This window comes from Pelodiscus sinensis, chromosome 8, assembly GCF_049634645.1.
Source record: "Pelodiscus sinensis isolate JC-2024 chromosome 8, ASM4963464v1, whole genome shotgun sequence".
NCBI lineage: Eukaryota > Metazoa > Chordata > Testudines > Trionychidae > Pelodiscus > Pelodiscus sinensis.
In genome coordinates, this window is record NC_134718.1 from 34,313,655 (window position 1) to 34,334,860 (window position 21,206).

General features: G+C 46.0%; 1 long non-coding RNA gene across 1 annotated transcript; it reads right to left on the reverse strand.

Moving 5' to 3' along the window:
- Positions 1 to 7,940: 7,940 nt before the first annotated feature.
- LOC112547281 (uncharacterized) lies at positions 7,941 to 13,543 on the reverse strand. The gene is made up of 3 exons (XR_003091019.2): positions 13,383 to 13,543; positions 13,017 to 13,121; positions 7,941 to 8,187 (listed from the first exon to the last, which is right to left on the reverse strand). It is a non-coding gene; the product is annotated as an uncharacterized LOC112547281 (long non-coding RNA).
- Between the last annotated feature and the right edge of the window lie 7,663 nt (positions 13,544 to 21,206).

Here is a 21,206-nt window from a genome sequence, read left to right on the forward strand (position 1 = left end):
ATGGACTTTGAGACTCTGATGGAGACAATGGTGCCACTGGTTATGATCACTTCCCATAGTTTTCCATTGGTCAGGATCAATTCCAAACTCCTTAACTTGCACTTGTCTTTATAGTGAAGCTTAGGCTATCATATTGTTCTTGTTCCCTTTGATAGCTTCCTGTAAAACATGTCACTGGGTATGTATCTATTTTCTAACTTATTCAGATGGCCCAGCCAACACAGTCATCTTTGCTTGAACAGGGTTGTCACACTTGGTAAATTTGAAGAACCTCTGTGTCGGTGACACTCTCTTGCCATTTGGTGTTGAGTATGTGGCATAAAAAACTTGGATGGAAACCGTTTTACCATCTGTCCTGATGAGCATAAGTTGTCCATGTTCCCCCATCATTTATGAGTGTGCTGGGGATGCAAGCCTGGTACATCAGCATTTTGGTCTTGTTGGTAAGATATGAATTGTTCCATGATTTTTTAAGTTAGTTTGCTAGTGGTGGTAGCAGCCTTTGCAATGTCAACATTTAGTTCTTCATCCAATGAGAGGTTGATGGTCACTTTAGTACCTAAATAGTGGAATGTTTGGACTACTTCTAGCTGGTTTGCATGGAAGATAATTAATAAAAGGATGTTGAGCAACCCCCGTCCTAATACAACTATTTTTTAATGCTGATGGAAAGAGCACATTCCTGAGAAGCACTTGAAAGGCAGCCCATGAGTTTTTATAATATATCTTCATCATGGGCTATGAGGGCAGCATCATCAATGAACAGAAGTTCCCTGATGAGCACCTTTTTTGACTTGAGTCTTCAGGGGTATGTCTACACAGCAACATTATTTAGACTACTAAATAACTTAGTCTGCGTGTATACTGCAGGCAGTTATTTTGAAATAATGTCAAAATACTGACAAGGTGGAGGACTTCTTACTGTGACTCCTGTAACCTTCATTATACGAGGAAAAAGGGAAGTCAGAGGAAGAGTGCTCTATTTTTAAATAAGTGCTGTGTAGAAGCTCCCAATTTCAAAATAAGCTATTTTGAAATAAGCTACGCAATGGACATAGCTCAATTTGCATAGCTTATTTCAAGTTAAGCCTTGCTGTGTAGACACACCCTAAGTCAGGACAGGATGAAAAGTTTTCCATAGGATGTTATGTGAAGATACACTCCATATTTCATGTCCTTAAATGCACAGTTCAAGAGTACCAATAGAATTCCCAAGGGTGTGGGGGCAAGAATACATCCTTGCTCCACTCCACTTTTCAGCTCAAAGGTATCCAAAATGGATCCACCAAACTGGACAGTTGTTCTCTTGTTGTTGTGGAATGAACACCTAAGACATAACAGGGTTGAAAGGCATCCTATCTTCCTATCTGAGGTTTCCTGTGTCTGAGGCTGTTTGTATCTCTTCACAGAGTTTGATCCAGTAATGATTTACACAGCATCTGCTGGCTCACTTGCATGTTGAAATCTCATTGTGGTGCTCTTCGTTGGCTGCTTGTGTTCCAGATAGACAGTGCTTATAATGTTCTGAGAAGTTATAGTTCCACTTCATTTTCTTCAAGCCAATCCTGTTTTGATCCTTTCCCCCAAATGTAGTTAAAGCTGTTTCATGGACTGTTGTTAAATCTTCCCAAAATTCCTCTGGCTTTGTCTGGTAATGATTTTCCATGCATGTTAAGTTCAAACTCCTGGCATTTCCTCTGGTTTTCAGTGTAAATAGTATTGATTTTTGGGCTTGCTCCTTGGTTTTACTCTGTGTAGTTTCTTGGCTGTCATTTTGATTTTGCTAATCATGAAGTGGTCATCTAGCAATGCCTTCATTCCTGCATTCAAAACATCTCTTCAGAATTAAAGAAACATATTTGATCTTTAATCAGAATTAATCTAGAGTCGCAAACTGTGCAAGCAACTTCATTTAAGGTGGCAAATAGTTGTGTACTTTCCCTTTCAGGGCAATGGACAATTGTTATCTTAACTGTTCAGGAGAGGGCTGGAAAGTGCACTACAGTATACACATTTTTGAGGGACAATCTAGACATAGGAGTGTATTGGGAGGGTCATCCTACTTGTGGTTACAAAAGCTAGTGGAAGCCAGTATTTGCTAGCAGACTGCAGCTATCCAGTCAGGGTGTGATTTGCATGCTCAAAAAGGCTTTTTGTGCATGTCCCAGGTGTGAACTGGGACCCACAAAGAGAGAGGCAATTCTCGATTTAGTCCTGAGTGGCGCGCAGAATCTGGTTCAAGAGGTAACTAGAACAGGACCGCTTGGAAATAGTGACAATAATATAATAACATTTAACATTCCTATGGTGGGAAGAACACCTCAGCAGCCCAACACTGTGACATTTAATTTAAAAAAGGGGAAGTATGCAAAAATGAGGAGGTTAGTTAAACAGAAATTAAAAGGTACAATGACTAAAGTAAAATCCCTGCAAGCTGCATGGACACTTTTCAAAGACATCATAATAGAGGCCCAACTTAAATGTATACCTGAAATTAAAAAACATAGAAGAACTAAAAAAGAGCCACCATGGCTTAACAACCATGCAAAAGAAGCAGTGAGAGATAAAAAGACATCTTTTAGAAAGTGGAAGTCAAATCCTAGTGAGATAAATAGAAAGGAGCATAAACACTGCTAAATTAAGTGTAAAAATGTAATAAGAAAAGCCAAAAAGGAGTTTGAAGAACAGCTAGCCAAAAACTCAAAGAATAATAACATGTCATGCCTCTTCACACATGCATGTGGCTAACAGGGTAAGGCCCCTGTGTGGAAGCCAGCTGGAGCCACATGCCCAAGGGTGGCATGGCACATGCTTGCACATGCACAGGCTAGCAGAGACTGGTAGGAAATAGCCCAGGACGGGATATTGTAGACTATGGCTCTCAGGGTATGTCTACACTACCCTCCTAGTTCGAACTAGGAGGGTAATGTATGCATACCGCACTTGCTAATGAAGCCCGGGATTTGAATTTCCCGGGCTTCATTAGCATAAGCGGGGAGCCGCCATTTTTAAATCCCCGCTGCTTCGAACCCCGTGTAGCGCGGCTACACGGGGCTCGAACTAGGTAGTTCGGACTAGGGTGCCTATTCCGAACTACCGGTACACCTCGTTTCACGAGGAGTAACGGTAGTTCGGAATAGGACCCTAGTCCGAACTACCTAGTTCGAGCCCCGTGTAGCCGCGCTACACAGGGTTCGAAGCAGCGGGGATTTAAAAATGGCGGCTCCCCGCTTATGCTAATGAAGCCCGGGAAATTCAAATCCCGGGCTTCATTAGCAAGTGCGGTATGCATACATTACCCCGCTAGTTCGAACTAGCGGGGTAGTGTAGACATACCCTCAGAGTGTTACAGTGGGATTCCCCACTGTGATGGACCAGGCTGGGTCTGGGCACACCTGAGGATGTTCACTCAGGGCAAATTGCTCAAATTCGGGGCTCCTTACAGCCCCCAGACTGGAGACTTTCCCAAACAGGCTACAAACCAGTCCCATGGAGCACTTCAGCTGCCTGCCTTAAGCCTCGTGAGCAAAACCCCTCCGAAACCCCAGCAATATCTGTGCCCCAGATGGCCCCGGGCCTCATACACAGGTGAAGGGTCTTAGAACCCAACCTCACCTACACTGAACAAGTTCTGTCCGGTTCCAAGAAACCAGGCACAGTTCCCAGGTCAATTTACCCTCCGGATCTTACCCACAAATCACGCTGAACATCTAACATCTAAAGGTTTATTACTACAAGAAAGAAAAGCATTAGAGTAAGGTTGTTAAGGTATCATACATTACATGCATCGAATCTCCCAGTTCTCAATGCAGGCTTGCAGCAGAGATGTTATAACTGATGGCTTAAAAGTCTTTGGTGAACATCCTATGTCAGGATGGATCCACAGTTCTTTCCGGCTCTTCGATCCCTGCACTACTGCCTCTGGGATGAAGAGCTGAGCTGAGTACCAAGATAGAGTTGGCCACATGGCATATTTATACCTCCTTCCTGGTCTCTTCTTGGCTGCAGCAGGTCACCTGGCCAGCAGCCTATCTCTGTGTTCCCTGCTGGTAGCCCTTAAATGTCAGTCCCCATTCTTGAGGTGTGTCCTTGGCTTATTGAGGGCTATTGTTCCACAGAGCCTTGCTAATTAGCATGTCCATAGGCCAATCTCTGCCCATTGCTCAACCACATACAGAGAAACATTCAGTACTCATATAAAGTACATGCTTATAACTTCACACACAGACATTATACAATTACATAAATAGCATATACAGAATCAGAAGACAGTAAGCTTCTATTCGACACCTCCCATGGCCCTCTTTATACCACTTTTGGGGCAAACACCCCCTCATGGGTGCAACAGTGATATGGCTGCTCCCCTCAAAATCCAGTAACGTGACACCCACTGAGAGAGCAGTGGACTTTACCACTGTTAATAGGGCTCTGGGCTGAGACCTGGTGGGGTAGGGAAGGCCTGGGTCCCCCTATCATTTCCTCAGTCCCCAAGCCGGGAAATAGAGTTGACACTGATTGTTAAGCCACTTTGTCCAACTCTTGCATGTATCTGAAAAGTATTATAAATATTGCAAAAATAGTGCATTGATTTATAATGAACTGTGTAATCCATACATGATTCTCTGCTATCGCAGTGGAGTTATTAGATATACTTAATATTTTTGAGCAAGATGTTTTAAATAATTGATTGCAAAGTCAAAGGGTATTGATTGCACAGGATTTGCAACATCTTTTTATATCCTATTTCACTTAGGTTTCTATATGATTTTGCAGTTGACAGCTCAGTTCACTCTCTGTGATCCAAGACTCCTTGCTCAAGCAGTAGTTTAAACACACACATTTCAGCTAAACTGCAAGGCAAGACCAATAAAGATTTTAAGTAAGGGAGTGGAAGAAAACTGGAGTCCCTTATCTCATTTTCCATTTGTGGTTCTGTGCAGGAGTTGGACACTATTATAGCCTTTTTGCATTGTATGCTGCAGACTCAGAATGACCATGCCTCCTGTTTCTGAGACAGCAGGGATTGGAACATGGCCATAAACCAGTATATCCTACTTTGGCAACACAAGTTGACACTAGTTCAAAGGTAGCAAACACAACATTCTTGGAAAGGAATGTTCTCCCAGCAATCCCTGAGCTCCAAGAGGCTTTGTAGCAGAGTCAGGCAGAAAGATTTCCTGAGCTGTTCCTGAGCCACTATGACTTTCTGGCTTATGGAATTATACACTCAATTGAGCCTTTAATGTTTAAGTGTTGAAAACCATTACAGTAAGCAGACATCTTTCTATGTATTGCTCCTCAACTCTGCTGCATCCTCAACTCTACCTGGCCTGAAGAAGGAATTAGGATGCATGCATGTTTTAGGACATGGCTTGAAAAATAAATCTCATCTTTTCTTGTAAGGAATATTTGTGAAGTTGTGAGCTCTTTCAAATGTGTCAGTACCAAACTTGTGAGTGCTATGATCCTTGTGATAATTCATTCTGTCCAAGAATGATGGACTAATATGTATGGTGTCTCTGTGATGCAGCGTGGGAACTTCCGCTTGTTCACAGGAGGTGATTGTGGAGATGAAAGGGTATCTTAAAGGCATGAATAGTCAGGCAATTTTGAAATTAAAACATTTTAAAAGCAACATCTTACTCAAATATGATAGTCCAGAACAGAGGAACCTTTGAAATGGGGCCCATCGGAGTAATCCATTTGTTTACATTGAGGCTACATCTACACTGGCATGAATTTTCGAAAATGCTTTTAACGGAAAACTTTTCCGTTAAAAGCATTTTCGGAAAAGCGCATCTAGATTGGCAGGATGCTTTTCCGCAAAAGCACTTTTTGCGGAAAAGTGTCCATGGCCAATCTAGACGCGGTTTTCCGCAAAAAAGCCCCGATCGCCATTTTCACGATCGGGGCTTTTTTTTGCGGAAAACAGTACTATGCTGTCTACACTGGCCCTTTTGGGCAAAAGTTTTTCGGAAAAAGACTTTTGCCCGAATGGGAGCAGCATAGTTTTTTCGGAAAAGCACTGATGATTTTACATGAGATCGTCAGTGCTTTTCCGGAAATTCAAGCAGCCAGTATAGACAGCTGGCAAGTTTTTCCGGAAAAACTTGCCAGTCTAGACACAGCCTGAATGTTCACTGGCATGGCCTCCTCCAGCTTCCAGTGGCTGTAGTTCACTGCTTCTGGCCAATGGGAGCTGCAGGAAGCGAATTATCGGCCTTCTCAAACTGTGGGGCATCCCTCTAACAAGAGACATACAGAGCAGCATTGTGTTTTCTATGAGGAGAGTGGGATGAAGGACTGGACCAAATTCAGCTCTGGTACAACTCTCCTGATGTCAGTGGAATTGTATCAGAATGAATTAGGACCATGGGCATCAAAAAGGTAAAAATTGCATAGGATGCAATTATTTCTGCTATTTCAACATTGGACTACTATGTACAGATGAATGGAAAGGTTTTTCTAAAAGCAATGTATGTCTCTAATGCAGATATAAACAAGTGAGGAAACATGGCTCTCTTTGACAGGAGGTTGTAACCTTTGGTTTGGGACCCGGATAAGTAATTTTAAAAATAAAGCTTCAAGCCTGCAGAATTCTTATAGATAATTTAATTTAGTGGAGGATTAAATGACTCCGATGATTTACGAAACTTGAAGGCTACGTCTAGACCGCAAGCCTCTTTCGAAAGAGGCTTTTTTGAAAGATACGTTTGAAAAAGAATGTCTAGACTACAACCAGTACTTTTGAAAAAGCAAGCCGCTTTTTTGAAAGAGAGCACTCAGGCAGTCTGGATGCTCTCTTTCGAAAACGCACAGTTTGCATTACATAGTGCCTTTTTTCGAAAGAGCACTTTCGAAAAAAGGCGTTCTTCCTCGTAAAAGGAGGTTTTCCGTAGTTGATAAAACTGATGCATTCTTCCGATTTACTTTCGAAAGAATGTGGCAGCAGTCTAGATGCAGGGGAAGTTTTTTTTCAAAAAGCCACTTTTTTCAGGTGTGAGTAACTGTATTGGTAGTTCAACACAAAGAACAACCATGTTCTGCTTACCCAGCAAGTCACCTCTTCAAAGGATGGCGATTGAAGTGGCTCATATGTCACTTATTTATTAAGTGCTCTAAAGTCTTCAAATATTATCCAGAATTAAATTAGTTTAAGAACACTGAGTTCTGAAACCAGGAAACAAAACAGGCATTGGAACAGAAAGCAGAAAGACAACTCACAAGTTATTCATCACAGGTAACAGAAAAATATCCCCACCTGTTTACAAAAGACACTAGCATAATATGCTTTCTGTAGCTAGTTAAGGTAATGCCTAGGTTTTCCATCCCTCCCAGTTGCTATCTGGGAGGCTTTTGGCTGCTAAAATTCCAGTGGCCCAGCAGGTCTAAGGCTGGCTCCCTACCTGCCATGACCCCATGCTCCTCCTGGAAGCTGCTAGCATCCTGGCACCCCTGTGGGAGGTAGTGGTGGGAGGTCTCCACATGCTACCTCCCCCCAAATGCTGATCCTACATCTTTCATTGGCCAGGAATTGGCAACTGTAGCCAATGGAAGCTCTGGGGGTGGTGCCACCAGGCAAGGGCATCTCCCATCGGCCAGCAAGCTCTGGGGGTGGTGCCACCAAGCAGGGGCAAGTGCAAGGAGCCACTCTTAAGGGCTACAGTGACGTCCCAGCCACTTCTGTAAGTGATTAAAGGTGAACAAGTGACAGAAGAAGAGGAATGGAGTGAGCAAGGTGGGGCCTCAGAGAAGAGGCAAGGCAGAGGTGAGAGAGAGATTTGTTTCCAATTGAACAAGTAATATTTCAAATAAAATGGGATTATTCAACATAAGTACAAAGAAATACTACATCTTAGAAATGAGAACATATTTCTAAATAGAAAACTGCAACTAAAGATACTTTATTTACTCTTAAAATGCCACTTTGGTAAGATAAAACAGGTTTTGGCTGCAAAGAGAACTAAACAGAATATTCCATAAAGAACAAGAGGCATATTTTCCATTTACTGCATAGAGAATTACATTCACGGCTTCTGTTAATGTTAATGGGACTTTCATGGCAAGTCCTCGAATACCAGGCTGAAGGTTTTCTGTCTCCTAATCACAGAATAAGAAGAACACTAGAGGATTTTGAGCACTTCTTCAGAGGTGCAAAATTAACTTGGTCTGAAGCGATTAGAAGTTCTGCAAATTAGATAAGAGAGTTAAATATATACTTAATTTACAACATCCTAAATGTCTTGGAGGGTTTCCTGTTGTATAATAGTCTAACAGTTCCTCAATAGTTCTATTAAAAGGTATTTTTCTATATTAATAGCAGCCTGACTTACTACTTTTGACCTTTTTATACAAATTCTCAATGACATATCTTTAAACAGTGCTAGGGGAATGCTTTGGCAATACATTTTAGTACTTACATAAAGTGAAATATCTAATGCAGCATCATGTATTTCAGCAATTTTGTGCGTATTTGATACAGACAATTAAAATATACTAAATTGTCTTTTCACGTGTAAAAAGGATTTGGAAACTACCGTAAGGTTGAGAGAAATAATCATCTACAGCCCCTAAATAATAGAGTTAAACAAACTTTGGACCAATAAACTTCTGTAGGATTAAGAAATGTGGTTACAATACAGAAAAATATTATAAACCAAATGAATATTTTGGGGTTGAAAATAAAAGCAGAGACAGGTGCTAAATCATGTTTTGGTATCATCAAGCCCACAGAACCAGGATAAGTGGTGACACCAGCAGCTGCATTTTCTCTACAAGGGTATGTCTACACTAGCCCCCTAGTTCGAACTAGAGAGGCTAATGTAGGCATTCAAAGTTGCAAATGAAGTCCAGGATTTAAATATCCCAGGCTTTATTTGCATCTTCCCGTCCGGGTGCCATTTTTAAATCCCCCTAGTCCGAACTAATTGCCCGCGGCTACACGCGGCAGTCAAACGTTAACTCGAACTAAGTCCTTATTATTTTAAAAATAATCTTGCCATTTCAGAGGTACTGCTATCAGCAACTCCCTTTTGGCTTACTTTATGCTCCTAAAGTATTTCAGAAGATCATCTCCAAGCTCCTGGATAGTATCTGACACCACTGTTTAAAATGCTAAAATGTGCAAGGGGATATGTGCTCTCCACTGGTTTAGATGGATGTAGTCATTTAGAAAACTGTCTACATTCTACAAAATTCTTTCTGAGAACTTGATGAGATGGGCTACTCTACACTCCTTATGCAGCAGAACCTGAGTGGTCATCCCAATAGTGTTCTGAATGGATGTGGTTCATGAAGAACATTTGGGAGTAATGAAGATTAAGGAACTTCTGTATAGTCGCAGTGGGGGTATGTCTACACAGCAAAGTTATTTTGGAATCAGGAGCGGCTCAAGGTGAGCTGCCGGCAACTGGCGCCCTAGGCGGAATGTGCAATCGGTGTCCCCGCCTCCATCGCCCTCAACGGCGTTACGTCATCATTGAGCACTGCGTCTAACGCAGTGCCCTAGGCAACTGCCAAGGTTGCCTACATCCACGGGCTGCCCCTGTTTGGAATAATGACCACTATTCCAAAATAACTTTGTGAGTGTCTACACAGCGAAACTGCTATTTTGAAATAATTTTGAAGTAGCGGACGGCTTATTTTGAGTTCTGTAAACCTCATTCTACGAGGAATAGTGCCTATTCTGAAATAGCTATTTTGGATTAGGTGCTGTGTAGACAGGGAATAGGGGCTATTTAGAAATAGGGGGCTTCCAATCCTTCCCAGGGTGCCCTGCTGGACACTCTGTCCACACACAGGAAAACTCTATCCCCCCCTCCCTTGGAGCCCTTAAAGCTGCAGACTCTGCAGACAAAGTTTGTGGCTCACAGCTGGCCTGACAGCCCTGAGTCACCCTGCAGCTGTCTCTGTCAGCATTTTTAGGCACAGGATGAACCAGCCAGACAGGTGCCAGTCAGCCCTCCACTGCTCCCCAGGAGCATTCAGACAGCTCCTAGGTACCTGCCAGGGGCTGCAAGCGACGTGTGCCTTCCTGGTCTGGTGCGGAGGACCTGGACCTTATTGAGGTTTGGGTGGACAAGAGAAACCTCTAGGATCTCTGCATCAGACGCAGGAACACAGATGTCTATGGCCGCATGGCAGACAGCCTGGGGAGCAAAGGCCACATCTGCACCCAAGAACAGGTTCGGATGAAGATCAAGGAGCTCCGCCAGGCTTATGCCAGGGCCAAGGAGGGCAGCTCCCAATCCGGGGCAGAGCCCCACACCTGCTCTTATTTTAAGGAGCTCAACCGCATCCTGGGTGACAGAACAGTCCCCCCTCCTCCCCAGTTATAGTCTCCAGGAGGAGGAGGAGGAGAAGGCCCAGGACCTGGATAAGGCCAGCCTGAGCACAGAGGTGACCCAGGAGCCCTGAGGCCTCCCTGAGGACATCTCCCAAACATTGTCCAAGGATGTGGAAGGAACATCATGTGAGTACCATCACTTTCCCTTCATGCAGGGGATGCGGGGGGAGCTAGGAACTCCACACTTGGCCATTGCTGGCCCCGGATCATGCAGCAACCTGTGCATGTTGGAGCATGTGCCATGCCACTCCTGAGCACGTGGCCTTAGCAGCCTGTGACAGAGGACCCTTGTGCTATTGGCCACAGTGTGTCTGGAGAGGCCTGCCATGCTCCTGACCTCAGGGTGGGACACCCTCCTTCCACTAGCCACCATTAGAAGGAGGCAGGGGATGGACACACACACACACACAGAGACAAACACGCACGCGCGTGCGAATGCACTCAGAACTCCCACACACTGAACACGGGCATGCCCACAGTCTTGGGGCAGCCCCAACTCCCAGGGACATCAGGAGCCACTGGCCGTGCACATGGTCTGGCTCCAAGCACGTCAGTTGTGACAGCACCAACAACTATTGCTCTCAGTTTGCAGAGAGGGCCTGGGCTTCAGGCACTGTGTCCCCTGGGATGACAGACCATATTTCTTTATTCTCCACAGCCAGACTAGCTCCGAGTGGAGGGAAGCTCACACCACCCAGGACATCCTTCCATACCCGAGGCTTCCACATGTGCACACGTCCAATGGAAGAGTACCAGTGACAGCACCGGGTGGCACCGTGAGCCCTGCACAATACCATCCACCACTGGGTGGAGGAAGACCTGCAGCTACAGCAGGAGAACTGGTGGGAGCTGCTTGCGCAGGGCTACTCCCTGTGCAGTGATGTGCACACCCTTGTGCAGAGCATGCTTCCTCCTCCCACTCCAAACTCTGCTCCATCTTCTGTTTTTGCTCCTCCTCCCACTCCCATTCTTCCTCCTGCTTCTCCCTCCACACCCTCCCTACCCCTCTGTGGATGCCGAGGCCCCCGCACCTGTGGTGGTGGGATCCACAGAGGCTGTCATCACTCCCAGCCTGAGCCTCTCCTCCCCCTTCCAGCTCCCTTCTCTCTCCTCCAAGGTTCTCACCACCCCTCTTCTTTCACCCTCTCTCCTCGACTCTCCTAGGTTCTTTCCCATCTCTCTCCCCAGTTTCATTGAGCCCCCACCGCCAGTTATGGCAAATACAGACTGTTTAGTATCAGAGGGATAGCTGTGTTAGTCTGAATCTGCAAAAGCAGCAAGGAGTCCTGTAGCATCCTAGGGTATGTCTACACTAGCTCATTAGTTCGAGCTAGGTAGGCAAATGAGGACAACCGGAGTTGCAAATGAAGCCTGGGATTTAAATATCCCAGGCTTCATTTGCATGTTCCCGGGCACCGCCATTTTTAAATCCCCCTTAGTCTGAACTCCGTGCCCGCAGCTACACGTGGCATGGAGTAGGTAGTTCGAATTAGAGATTCAAATTCAAACTACTGTTACTCCTCTAATTAGGATCTCTAATTTGAACTACCTACTCCGTGCCGTGTGTAGCCACGGGCATGGAGTTCGGACTAAGGGGGATTTAAAAATGGTGGCGCCTGGGAACATGCAAATGAAGCCCAGGATATTTAAATCCCGGGCTTCATTTGCAACTCCGGTTGCCCTCATTTGCCTACCTAGCTCGAACTAATGAGGTAGTGTAGGCATACCCTTATAGACTAACCGAAGTGTTGGAGCATAGGCTTTCATGGACAAAGGCCCCCCTTCGTCAGATGCATCTGACGAAGTGGGTCTTTGCCCACGAAAGCTTATGCTCCAACACTTCGGTTAGTCTATAAGGTGCCACAGGACTTCTTGCCGCTTTTACAGTCTGTTTAGTTGTTCAAAACAAAAATGTCTTTATTTTGTTATTGGGAAAGAGGGGAAGGGGGGGGAAGAAGGGGTAAGTGGAGGAATGGCAGTGAGGGGTGAAGCAGAAGCCCCCAGTGGTGTGGCCAAGGGGACAGTGTCACTGCTGCCTGGGGAGACACTCTCCCTCAGGGCTTCTCGCATGTGCACAGCCCCATCATGGGCCTGCTGGATGGCAGCTGTGTGTGGCTGCTGTAGGCCCTGCCTAAGCAGTCTGCCTCTGCACCCCTCCCTGGAAGGAAGGCCTCCCCCTTCGTCTCACACACATGCAGGACAGAACACATAGCCACCACATGAGGGATGTTGTGCTCCCTGAGGTCCAGGTGGGTGAGGAGGCACCTTCAGGTAGCCAAAGGTATCCTCGACCACCATGCGGGCCCTGCTCAGCGTGGCATTAAATGCGTGTCATGAGGTATTGAGGTGGCCAGTGTAGGGCTTCATGAGCCATGGCTACAGGGGATAGGACACATCCCCCACCAGGCATACAGGCATGTCCATGTCCCTGACCCTGATTTGGCGGTCAGGAAAGAAAGTCCTGGCATGCAGCTTCTGGCAGATGCTAGAGTTCCTGAGCACACATGTGTCATGTGCTTTCCCCAACCACCCAACATTTATGTCTGTAAACTGGCCCTGGTGGTCAGTCACAGCCTGCAGGACCACTGAAAAGTATTCCTTGCAGTTGATGTAGCTTGATGCCTGGTGGTCTGGGGCATGAATGGGATGTGTGTCCTTTTAATAGCCCCACCGCGTGGTTGGGGAATCCCAGTATGCCAAACCCCTCCAGGGCTGCGTCCACATCTGCCAGGTGGATGATTCTGCACAGCAGGATGCTGTTGATGGCCCTGACCACCTGCAGAAGGAGACAAACATACCAAGAATGACAGGAAGGGCACCTGCCACTTCCCTTCCCTTCCCCCCTTCTACTCTCCCTCCTCCCACTCACCGGGAGCAATCCCCTGCAATCAAGGCCCCCGCAGGCAGGGCTTTGTGAGGATGGGCAGAACAAACCTGCCTGGGGAGGTGGCTTGCACCACCCCCACCCCTTTTCCCTAGGGAAGCCCATCCCAACCTTCCACCCCCGTCCTGGGACAATAGCCTGAGAATGCCATACCTGCCCGAGAAGGGCCCCGATGGTTGATCGCCCCATGCTGAATTGGTTCCCCATGGATCGGTAGCTATTCGGCATGGAGAGTTTCCAGAGGGCAATGGTGACATGCTTCTGGAGGGGGATGGTGGGCCTCAGGGCAGGGGTGAGCCACTCTTAGAGCTCGGGGAGGGTGCCTTCCTTCATTCTGAAGTTCTGGAGCCATTGTTGGTTTCCCCAGAGCTCCAGAACGATGTGGTCCCACCAGTCTGCACTGGAGTCCAGATGCCAGATGCAGCAGGGCATGGCATCTGGGTCATGGTGGGTGGCATCCAGCTCCTGTAGCTGCTCTCCCACATACCCGAGAAGGGTCTCCCAGAAGCCATGGGGTTCGGTTCCTGCAGAGCCTGGGAGGGAGCCTGCAGGAAGTGCTGCATGACTTGCAGCAAAAGCTGCAAGAGCTGAAGACTGCCCTGAGGCAGCTCCTCCAGCTCCATAGCAGATAGTGCTGTGGTGTCCTGAATCATGGCAACCAGATCAAGAAGAGAAAATGCTTTGCTGTCCCTTAGGGTATGTCTACACTACAGCGCTAGTTCGAACTAACTTAGTTCGAATTAGTTAATACGAACTAAGCTAATTCGAACTAAGGCGTCTAGAACTAAAAACTAGTTCGAATTAGCGTTTTGCTAATTCGAACTAGCAAGTCCACATTGAGTGGACTCTGAAGAGGGCTTAAGGATGGCCGGAAGCAGTGCCGGCAGGGCATAAAAGGAGGACTTAGAGCATGGAGATGCTGTCTCAGGCTAGCCGAGGGCTGCGCTTAAAGGGTCCCGACCCCCACCCCAGACACACAGTTCTAAGGGGTGCCCCTCTTGCAAAGAAGTCCTGGCTTGGAGTGCCCGGAGTACCCACACTGGGCACATCACACCAGTCGGCCATCAGCCCGGCTGCACTTGCCGCAGGCTGCCATCTGGGGAGAGGGGGTAATTGGGGGGCTGCAGGAGAGCTTCCACCCCCAGAAGCCCGCAGAGCCAGCCCAGTCCTCCCCATCGGGGGCTCGTACCCCATTCCTCCCTCACCTCCTTCCACTTACCCTTCCCTAGCCCCCCTTCTTATTGATGTACAAAATAAAGATAATGTTTCTACCAACATTGACTCTGTCTTTATTGAACAAAACTGGGGGAGACTGGGAAAAGGAGGTGGGAGAGGGGAAGAGAAAGGCTGGGAGAAGGGAGGGCAACTAACATGATCAGGGGTTGGGAACAGGTCCCAGATGAAGAAAGGCTACAGAGACTGGGACTGTTCAGCTTAGAAAAGAGGAGACGGAGGGGGGACAGGATAGAGGTCTCTAAAAGCAGGGGTTGGGTGGAGAGGGTGCATTCAGAAAAGTTCTTCCTGAGTTCCCCTAAAGAAGGACTAGAGGACACCAAAGGAAAGGAATGGGTAGCAGGCTTGAAACTAGTAAGAGAAAGTTGTTGTTCTTGACAAAGCAAATAGTTAACCTGCGGAACTCCTTGCTGCAGGAGGCTGTGAAGGCTACAACTAGAACAGAGTTTAAAGGGAAGTGAGATCAAGTCATGGAGGTTGGGTCCATGGAGTGGTATTAGCCAGGGGGTAGGAGTGGTGTCCCTGCCCAAAGTTTGTGGAAGGCTGGAGAGGGATGGCACGAGACAAATGGCTTGGTCACTGTCTTCGGTCCATCCCCTCCAGGGTCCCTAGGGTTGGCCGCTGTCGGCAGACAGGCTACTGGGCTAGATGGACCTTTGGTCTGACCCAGGACGGCCATTGTAAGCTCAGGGCTCAGGGTCGGGGGTCTCAGTGGACCCCCTTGATTTTCATGCACACCTGCTCCTGGGTGGCCAGGCTGGCAGCTCTCCTGCCCTAGCCGGCCACTTTCCTGTGCCTAGTGCGGAGATCGTGGACGAGGTCCACGATGTCCGCACTAGCCCAGGAAGGTGCCCGCCTCTTGCGGTCCCGGGCAAGCTCCCGGGAGCCGCCAGCCTGGTCCCGGCAAGAGGGGGTGGGCTGGGGGGCATCGGGTGGGTGGCTCTGTGCCGTGCCAGGTGCAGGGTCTGCTAGCTGGGTGCTGGCAGGCTTGCACCTGGCACGGGCACCGTAGCCAGCCCGTGCCCCTTTAAAGGGTCCGGGGCCGGGAGGGGGGCATAGAGTTTCCCTGGTGTTGGCCAGAGTGGCCACCAGGGAAACCTGGGGAGGGCTAGCCTCCCACTAGTTCGAACTAAAGGGCTACACAGCCCTTAGTTCGAACTAGCTAGTTTGAACTAGGCGTTAGTCCTCGTAAAATGAGGTTTACCTAGTTCGAACTAAGCGCTCCGTTAGTTCGAACTAACTTTGTAGTGTAGACATACCCTCAGAGAGGTAGACAAGCAAGCAGGGAAACCGGTGAAATGGCTGTCCAGGGGGGTCCCTTTAAGCACAAGCCTCAAGCAGTGGCCACACGAGGTAACTAAATAAAGCCTTTTCCGAAAGATCCCTTATTCCTCTTAGTCTAGACACAGCCTTCCAGAATATCTCTTCCAGAATAGCTTATTCCAAAATAACACTGTAGTGTAGAAATAGCCTGGGTGTCCAAGTCTGCACTCAGACACTGAGAGTTGCCTGAATGCTTGCTCAGTCTGCACAATCCTTAAAACTGTTCTTCCTTTAGCTTCATTTGAAATGAATGTTCATTGATGTACCATGGCAGAGAACTGTAGTAGATCTTACTGGCTCTCTTGGGTGCACTACATGGCTACACACCATTGATTGCTGCGGACTTTTACTCATGTTACCCTTTTGTGTTCATGATTTCACAAAGCACCTCAAAGAAGCAGAAGCTCATTACTGTCTAACCCCTTTGTTATGTTTGGTTTGCCAGAGATCCTTGTTTCAGATAATGGGACACCCTTTGTCTGAAGCTTTCTGATGGCTATTGGTACAGGACATTATAAATCTGCTGCATGCCATCCCCAAGGAAATGGGAGAGTGAAGAGGCTTCATGAGACTCTGAAGAAGTATGTAGAACACATACTAGAGGAACATTGAGATATACTCTACTATTGGTATTGCAGGCTGGATGTCATGAACTTTGTAGGAAAGGGAAGGAAATTGGAAAGGGGGCAGGTGCATGTTGCCTGCCTTCTTCCTGCTCCTGTTTTTAGTCCCAGGTCTCTGAACAAAGTACTCTTGCTCCAGTTTAAGGCATATATGTTTGTATGTGTATGCATGATATTGGGTGTGGGCAGCTACTCAGGGCCTGCCCTACATATCTTCTCCTGGGACTATTACATTTTCTTCAAACTTTTGCTGACTTAAGCAGCTCATGGTTATTCCATGGTTTCAATTGGCAGCCTACCTGCATGTCTTGTGCATTTTCTGTGGGGGTTTTTATTGCTATTCTGGGACTGCATCAGAATGTGTGAGATTAGGAATGCTGTATCATCTTCAACATTTTTCTTGTTGAAGTGGCAATGAAATGGATTTTCCTTTCTTTCTTCTTTTAGTTTTAGCCCACTTCTATCAGTAATTTCACATTTTGTAAGTGTTTTCTTGGAGAAAAGTTTCTGAAGGAATGGCATACCGCAATATTTAATGGCGAAGGTTAATGTACTGCAAGTGCAAGAGAAATTCAAATGACAAAAATGTTGTTCAGTAAGTTCCAGGGAGGTGGTAACCTTGAGTAGTTGAAAAACAAATGCTGTTCGTCTATCTTTTTGTAAACAGAAGGGATATTCCCTTGTTACCTCAGGGATAAAGTGACTAACAAAGTAATTCACAATCACCAAGCATTTAAAACATTTGTTACAAAAGGGAGTTGAGGCACTGTTGGCGTTCCTTCCAGGAACTAATAAAACAGGCTGCGTGTTAACTCCTAACACATCTCTCACACTCTCAGGAGAAGAACAAAACCAAACTGCTGCCAGGACTATAAAGGCTCATCTGTTCTTTTCTGGTGGATTACTTGGGCTCTTCCTGACCTTACCTACACCAAGGGGCAATATAACAGCAGGCTGAATTACTTCTAAGTAACCTCTCCAATGAATTAGGCCCACACATGATTTCTCCACACCAGGGAGAAATATTTTATTAAAAACATTTCTGAATGGAAAACCTCAGTCTCCATAGTGCTGAAGGTCTTTGTGACAACATGTTTATGCACTACAGGACTCTGCACCGAACCCAGGCACACATGTTTAGTGGAGAAATTTGTCCCTTCAGACCACTCTGCAATATTCAGTGACCTTTTCCACTAGCACTGCCTTTTGGAGATTGAAATTTAATGTGCATTTATTCTACTGAATAGCACAGAAATGAAGCAAAAGCTTTATAAGCACCACAAGTGATTTTGCTAGGTTCATGGGTCTGTATGTACAGTTCTTCAGCTTTATTCAGCAAACCATGAGACCTTTTGAGAAGCTGGAATAATAAGTCCCCCAAAGCATTCACACCTTTTGAACTGAATAAAGTAGGGCATAAATGACCTCTCTCAGGTCACTGCTGAATTTCTTTTACTTCTGTCTTGGTTTTATTAATTTTCTTACAGATGTTCTGAAAACACTCACATCTCCATCCCTCCCTGGGCCTGTCTAAACTTTTTAAAATGTTAATTCCTGTTAGTTCTATATCCTCCCCCATGCATTTCCCCCTCTCATCTCACTTTATTCTTCACTCGCCATATGCCTCTCTTGACCCTATACCACCTGCTGCTGTAAGCTTTACAGCACCATTAATAATATATGTTGGGCTGTTTTGATCTTTTCCATAGTAATTTTGATCTATCTTTAGCTGTTCTATTTTTCTCAAGACTGTTCAGTCGTCTTTAACTTTGCACTCTCCACTAGCATCAACATTTCATAAAAGCCCATCTAATCTCAAACTTGATGGCTACATCTACACTGGCATGATTTTCCGGAAATGTTTTTAATGAAAAAGTTTTCCGTTAAAAGCATTTTCGGAACAGAGTGTCTAGATTAGCACAGACGCTTTTCCGCAAAAGCACTTTTTGCGAAAAGCATCCATGGCCAATCTGGACGCGCTTTTCTGCAAAAAAGCCCCGATTGCCATTTTTGCGATCAGGGCTTTTTTGTGGAAAACAAATCTCAGCTGTCTACACTGGCCCTTTTGCGCAAAAGTTTGCACAAAAGGGATTTTTGCCCGAATGGGAGCAGCATAGTATTTCTGCAAAAAGCACTGATTTCTTACAGTAGGAAGTCAGTGCTTTTGTGGAAATTCAAGCGGCCAGTGTAGACACCTGGCAAGTTTTTCCGGAAAAGTGGCTGATTTTCCGGAAAAACTTGCCAGTCAAGACACAGCCAATGATTTTAGCCACACTTCACCCCCTGTCCTGCCCCAACAAACCCTGGCTAAGCTTGATTGCACACTAAGGGTATGTCTACACTACCCTGCTAGTTCAAACTAGCGGGGTAATGTAGGCATACCACACTTGCAAATGAAGCCCGGGATTTGAATTTCCCAGGCTTCATTTGCATAAGCGGGGAGCCGCCATTTTTAAAACCCCGCTGGTTCGAACCCCGTGCAGCGCGGCTACACGGGGCTCGAACTAGGTAGTTCGGAATAGGAAGTCTATTCCGAACTACCGGTACACCTCGTTCCATGTGGAACGAGGTTTACCGGTAGTTCAGAATAGGAATCCTAGTCCGAACTACGTAGTTCGAGCCCCGTGTAGCCGCGCTGCAAGGGGTTCGAACCAGCGGGGTTTTAAAAATGGCGGCTCCCCGCTTATGCAAATGAAGCCCGGGAAATTCAAATCCTGGGCTTCATTTGCAAGTGCGGTATGCCTACATTACCCTCCTAGTTCGAACAAGGAGGGTAGTGTAGACATACCCTAAGTTATCATATTAAGATTGTATAAATATGTGAAGCATGACACTATTAAAACATTTGGGAGTGGGGACTTATAAAGTGGTGATTAGTTCAGTTTCAGACAGTGCTGTGAAAAGCCAGTAGTTCAGTCCTTTCCAGACCAGGACTTTCTGGGATGTCTCTCCCACTGAGTAAATTGAGAGGAGATGGGTGATTATCTTGACCTCTTGACAAGTCTTCAAAATCCCTAGTGTGAGAACCTTTAGTGTGTAAAGTATTTTTAACAATGTATTCAGCCATAGGTGGTTGTAGACAAGTAAAGATATTCCCATCAATCATGTCAGCACTTTAAATGTTGATACCCCAAGCAGCCACCTAACCAAGTGCTAGTATGTATTTGGAAAAAAAGGCAATGTTGTTTGTAGCCATGAAGATGTGTTGCAGAAAGAAAATCAAGACATGCCAGCATGACTAAAATATTAATGAATAACTTAAGTTTTTATTGACTGACTGATTGACTGACTGACTGCTGTGTTCAGGAGAACTATAAAATCATTCTGAGTAGATTCCAAGAGAGAATGCTGAAGTTCTGAATACTTACCTATGCTGCAAATACAAATATAAATAATATTATACTGAAATGGAATGTGCTCAGCCAGTTGTGGCACAGGAAAGCTGTAGTTACTCATCCACATCTGTGGAGGTATTTAGTGAAGGGATTTTCCATATTACATGATTACTCTGTTTGCTGATGGCTTCTAGCCATCACACAAAGATTTGTAAACTGAATCTATGATTGTTTTGTCAGTCCCTGTGTAGTCGGTGAACAAATTTATCATCTCCTCCCTACCTGCCTGATGAAGACTATTAATTCCCTGTCCTTTCAAAGACCTCTCCTCCTCTTTGGTGAGTAGGAAGGTTAAGATCAGGTCTACAATGAGTGATTTAGCTTTTCAAAATAGATTATCTTGAAAATCTCCCACTTACCTTTCTCCAGCTCCTGCAGCCTTCCTGCCAAAACTTTCTCACCATCCTCCCCCAGTGAATATCTCTCTCTCCCATTTGCTTCTGGATACTCAACTCTGCAATACATGTGGCCATCTCTCTCAATAGTATCTCTTATTTGTTATTTTTCATAAAACGCTGTGTCTCAGGCGCTTTTGGATTATTGGAAAGCTCAGCTTTCATTTGAATAGGGGAGAAAAGTTTTATTTCTATCCCTCACGTTTGCAGAGTGGTCTTGTAGTTGTCCAGTAAGTGAAGTATTATCCCTGGGCCAGCAACTGGCACTAGCTATATCAAGAGGCCTAGGAACAAAAATGGGATTTGGGGATATGATAATTGAGTTTGAACTGACAAAAAGGGATTGTGGGCTGCAGACTAACTGACCTGCTAACCAAAAGAGACAAACCTTGAGAGACGGACTTAGAAGACTTTGAAACCTATCAGGGGCCCCCAGAAGAAGAGTTGGATGAACCACTGATAAGTTTAAAAATGCATTTACAGCTTTTTTATTTTTGTTTATGTTCTCAGTAGATTTTAGCCACTAAATGCATGTGCTATGATCTAGAACACTGGTTTGGTTTACTGGTAACTATGGTCATACATTGGCTCATAACTCCTGGGGTATGTCTACACTACAAAGTTAATTCGAACTAACAGCCATTAGTTCGAATTAACTTTAATAGAGTCTATACATACGAACTAATTCGAACTAGCGGAGCGCTTAATTCGAACTAGATAAACCTCATTCTACGAGGACTAATGCCTAGTTCAAATTAAGTAGTTCGAATTAAGGGCTGTGTAGCCACTTAATTCAAACTAGTTGGAGGCTAGCCCTTCCCAGGTTGCCCTGGTGGCCACTCTGGGCCAAACCAGGGAAACTCTTCTGCCCCCCTTCTGGCCCCGGAGCCCTTAAAGGGCCACAGTCTGGCTAAGGTGCTTGTGCCAGTTGCAAGCCTGCCAGCACCCAGCCAGCGGACCCTACACCTGGCACGGCATGAGCCAGCCACCCGCTGCCACCCAGCCCTC